This window comes from Schistocerca serialis, unplaced genomic scaffold (assembly GCF_023864345.2).
Source record: "Schistocerca serialis cubense isolate TAMUIC-IGC-003099 unplaced genomic scaffold, iqSchSeri2.2 HiC_scaffold_1162, whole genome shotgun sequence".
NCBI lineage: Eukaryota > Metazoa > Arthropoda > Insecta > Orthoptera > Acrididae > Schistocerca > Schistocerca serialis.
Window position 1 is genome coordinate 190001 of NW_026047362.1, and position 5000 is coordinate 195000.

General features: G+C 53.2%; 1 non-coding gene across 1 annotated transcript in view; it reads left to right on the forward strand.

The window, feature by feature from the left end:
- The first annotated feature begins 3358 nt into the window (after positions 1–3358).
- LOC126433191 (small subunit ribosomal RNA) overlaps positions 3359–5000 on the forward strand; it is a 1910-nt gene continuing 268 nt past the window's right edge. Inside the window, exon 1 of the ribosomal RNA XR_007578306.1 lies at positions 3359–5000. This exon is cut by the window's right edge and continues 268 nt beyond it. This is a non-coding gene — a ribosomal RNA (small subunit ribosomal RNA).

The following is a 5000-nucleotide window of genomic DNA, read 5'->3' on the forward strand; positions in this document are numbered from 1 at the left end:
GTATATTACTCGGAAGAGTCAATGACAGTCCAAGCCCCCCTGCGTGGGAAGAGTCTTCCTAGGCCATGACCCACCGGAAGGGCGCAGCGTCCCCCACCCCAGACATGTGACGTCACACTATCGGTATTGACGACTAGACTGATTCCTTATAATCATTTGCCATACACCGGTGGAAGCTGCCGAGACGAGTAACTACATGGCGGCCTCGCCGTGTCACTAATGTACAGAGATACAACAGTTTCGACTGGAACCGGATGAAACGTATACACGGCGCTGATTAGTAATAGATAGAGCCATCAAAATACAGATAATGTATACAACTGTCCGTATACATGCTGAAAGACTCTGCTCACAATCACAACCACACGTCAGCCAGACACTCTTATCACGCACTACTCTCTGCCTGTAACAGGCACAAAGACAATATGTAAGCACCAGCATGGAACAACACCCAGTGCATCCTCTCCGCCACATTAGACAATCCACACTATCATAACCAGACCGGGAGGTCCACTCACAAAACAGAATACCCCACCCTTCCGACAACCACCATTGCTCAGCTAAGCCACCAACACCCACACATGTCCTACACAGGGGTACACCCAACATCACAATACTGCCTCCTGTCACAGCACACAAACAATGGCAGGAATGAAAGACACAGGTCTGCCACAAGCATGGAATCAGAGCGCCGCCTGTCATGAGCCAAAGGTGCATCCTGACGTGGCAAATCAGATGATGCCGCAGGCATCCACTTACTATAATCACAATCAACAAACCGGCCGCCGCCGCCGCCGCCGCCCCCCCCCCCCCCCAATACACCTTTCCTTACAACAATGTGTACCTTAACCTAACCCACATTGTACCTTAACCCAACCCACATTGTACCTTAACCTAACCCACATTGTACCTTAACCTAACCCACATTGTACCTTAACCTAACCCACATTGTACCTTAACCTAACCCATATTGTACCTTAACCTAACCTATATTGCGCCTTAACCTAACCCACATTGTACCTTAACCTAACCCACATTGTACCTTAACCTAACCCATATTGTACCTTAACCTAACCTATATTGCGCCTTAACCTAACCCATATTGTACCTTAACCTAACCTATATTGCGCCTTAACCTAACCCATATTGTACCTTAACCTAACCCACATTGTACCTTAACCTAACCCACATTGTACCTTAACCTAACCCATATTGTACCTTAACCTAACCTATATTGCGCCTTAACCTAACCCACATTGTACCTTAACCTAACCCACATTGTACCTTAACCTAACCCATATTGTACCTTAACCTAACCTATATTGCGCCTTAACCTAACCCATATTGTACCTTAACCTAACCTATATTGCGCCTTAACCTAACCTATATTGCGCCTTAACCTAACCTATATTGCGCCTTAACCTAACCTATATTGCGCCTTAACCTAACCTATATTGCGCCTTAACCTAACCTATATTGCGCCTTAACCTAACCTATATTGCGCCTTAACCTAACCTATATTGCGCCTTAACCTAACCCACGTTGCGCCTTAACCTAACCCACGTTGCGCCTTAACCCAACCCACGTTGCGCCTTAACCTAACCCACGTTGCGCCTTAACCCAACCCACGTTGCGCCTTAACCCAACACACGTTGGGCCTTAACCTGCTCTGTAATTGTCATACGACGCGTTAAATTAGTGTAGTGTTGCCTAACTGCAACCCCCGCAATATAGTTTGCTACTCGCACTGCCCGGTCCCCAGAGTATCGCTTCATGTTAAACACCTTGCAGCTATACACTGTAATGCGGACGGCAGCAGGACGTACATGCTCAATGCCCTTCGCAGTTGTTCATTGGCATTCGCATGGCGAAGCACAGCCTACGTTGTGGTACGGCTTGTGTCAACTGTCCGCTGATGTTGTACGTCCAAATCACACACTGTACTGCACATTGGTCCTCATGTACTGAATGATACATCGTGGTACATGTGTGACCGTACCACGACTGCGCCAACAACGGCGAACCATACGGTCCAAATATTGTGCACTCAGCTACGTGTCGTCTCCCTATAAGAGCTGGATTGCAGTATGGTATGCCGTGGATGGCGATCACCATGAGCCGTCTGTTGATGTAGTGGCGCGTGTTGTCAGACGTAGTCGTCTCTTCTCACACACCGTGATAGCATGGTGCACTGCGTTCCACATCTGCGACATGCGACAGAGGCCGGTTGACAGTCGTTCGCGCAATGGACATCGCATACGTACGGGGGCCACCTTCCACGTGTTCGCGAAGCGTGCACATGTTGTTGCGTGTATGTGGGCAGACATAGTGTGTCGTGACACCTGACACAGGCATGCAACAATCGTTGAATTTGCAAATGGCGATGGACGTCTACGTTTGCTGGTGACGTTACGCAAATGAAGAACTGGTAAACCGTTGTGGTGCGGTTGTTCTCGCTAGAGGTGAATCAGTGATGGCGACGATCGGTTGAGCTACCAACCGGTTGTTTCAGCGATACCCACCATGCCCACGAACGTGAATGGCATGTGGGTGTGAAGCGATACGCGGCGGTGGCTGGGTGGGACCGTCCCCGGCCGGTGAGGGGGGGCCTCCCGGCGTGCTGGCCGCGCGGTGCGTGGGCGCACGCGCTACAGCCGGCTGGTGGGGGCGGCCAGTGGCAGGCGCGCCGGCCGACGGAGGCGGCAGGCGGCGCAGCTGCGCGCCGGCGCACCCTGCACGCGGCGCCGTGCGGCCAAAGTAGGTCCTCGCGGGCCCGGTGCGAAGCGCGGTGGACATCTGCAGTGTGCTGGTCCGATTGAGGACTGTGTGCGCTGAGGATGCGCCGCCGCCCGGCGCTCGGCGCCGCGACGCCGTCTGCTGCTCGGTCGCCTCTGCGGTTCTCGCAGGTGGATTGTATCGCAGCTGTGCGGACGTGTTGGCGCGTGCGCTGTGCTGGGAGAGTTCGCTTCGGCACCCAAGTGGGGCTTTTGTCCTTCTGTGGCGCTGGCGTTGGAGCTGCCGGCCACCGTAGGTGGCGCGTGTTGTCTCCCGCCGGCAATGCCACGACAGCACGCTCCCGGGCCTCTGTCGGCAGCGGCAAGCTCAGTTGGGAGCACGGGTGGTCGCACCTAAAGCGTCTACTCGCCAAACTCCGGGCGATTGCGCCTCTCTCGAACCCGACCAAGTACTTAGGACGGCGCTGCGCGCCGCCGGGACCTGAGAGGGTTTCGAGGTGTATTGTGCAGGGGAGCTCAGCCTCCTCCTGTTTGCAGAATAATTGAGCGGACGCTTGCGTGTTCGCGCGGGCTCCCGGGACACACTCCCGGGCGGCCGGCTGCTCAGCTCTAGTTGACGCAGCTCCCTGGTTGATCCTGCCAGTAGTCATATGCTTGTCTCAAAGATTAAGCCATGCATGTCTCAGTACAAGCCGCATTAAGGTGAAACCGCGAATGGCTCATTAAATCAGTTATGGTTCCTTAGATCGTACCCACGTTACTTGGATAACTGTGGTAATTCTAGAGCTAATACATGCAAACAGAGTCCCGACCAGAGATGGAAGGGACGCTTTTATTAGATCAAAACCAATCGGTCGGCTCGTCCGGTCCGTTTGCCTTGGTGACTCTGAATAACTTTGGGCTGATCGCACGGTCCTCGTACCGGCGACGCATCTTTCAAATGTCTGCCTTATCAACTGTCGATGGTAGGTTCTGCGCCTACCATGGTTGTAACGGGTAACGGGGAATCAGGGTTCGATTCCGGAGAGGGAGCCTGAGAAACGGCTACCACATCCAAGGAAGGCAGCAGGCGCGCAAATTACCCACTCCCGGCACGGGGAGGTAGTGACGAAAAATAACGATACGGGACTCATCCGAGGCCCCGTAATCGGAATGAGTACACTTTAAATCCTTTAACGAGTATCTATTGGAGGGCAAGTCTGGTGCCAGCAGCCGCGGTAATTCCAGCTCCAATAGCGTATATTAAAGTTGTTGCGGTTAAAAAGCTCGTAGTTGGATTTGTGTCCCACGCTGTTGGTTCACCGCCCGTCGGTGTTTAACTGGCATGTATCGTGGGACGTCCTGCCGGTGGGGCGAGTCGAAGGCGTGCGACGCGCCTCGTGCGTGCTCGTGCGTCCCGAGGCGGACCCCGTTGCAATCCTACCAGGGTGCTCTTGAGTGAGTGTCTCGGTGGGCCGGCACGTTTACTTTGAACAAATTAGAGTGCTTAAAGCAGGCAAGCCCGCCTGAATACTGTGTGCATGGAATAATGGAATAGGACCTCGGTTCTATTTTGTTGGTTTTCGGAACCCGAGGTAATGATTAATAGGGACAGGCGGGGGCATTCGTATTGCGACGTTAGAGGTGAAATTCTTGGATCGTCGCAAGACGAACAGAAGCGAAAGCATTTGCCAAGTATGTTTTCATTAATCAAGAACGAAAGTTAGAGGTTCGAAGGCGATCAGATACCGCCCTAGTTCTAACCATAAACGATGCCAGCCAGCGATCCGCCGCAGTTCCTCCGATGACTCGGCGGGCAGCCTCCGGGAAACCAAAGCTTTTGGGTTCCGGGGGAAGTATGGTTGCAAAGCTGAAACTTAAAGGAATTGACGGAAGGGCACCACCAGGAGTGGAGCCTGCGGCTTAATTTGACTCAACACGGGAAACCTCACCAGGCCCGGACACCGGAAGGATTGACAGATTGATAGCTCTTTCTTGATTCGGTGGGTGGTGGTGCATGGCCGTTCTTAGTTGGTGGAGCGATTTGTCTGGTTAATTCCGATAACGAACGAGACTCTAGCCTGCTAACTAGTCGCGTGACATCCTTCGTGCTGTCAGCGATTACTTTTCTTCTTAGAGGGACAGGCGGCTTCTAGCCGCACGAGATTGAGCAATAACAGGTCTGTGATGCCCTTAGATGTTCTGGGCCGCACGCGCGCTACACTGAAGGAATCAGCGTGTCTTCCTAGGCCGAAAGGTCGGGGTAACCCGCTGAACCTCCTTCGT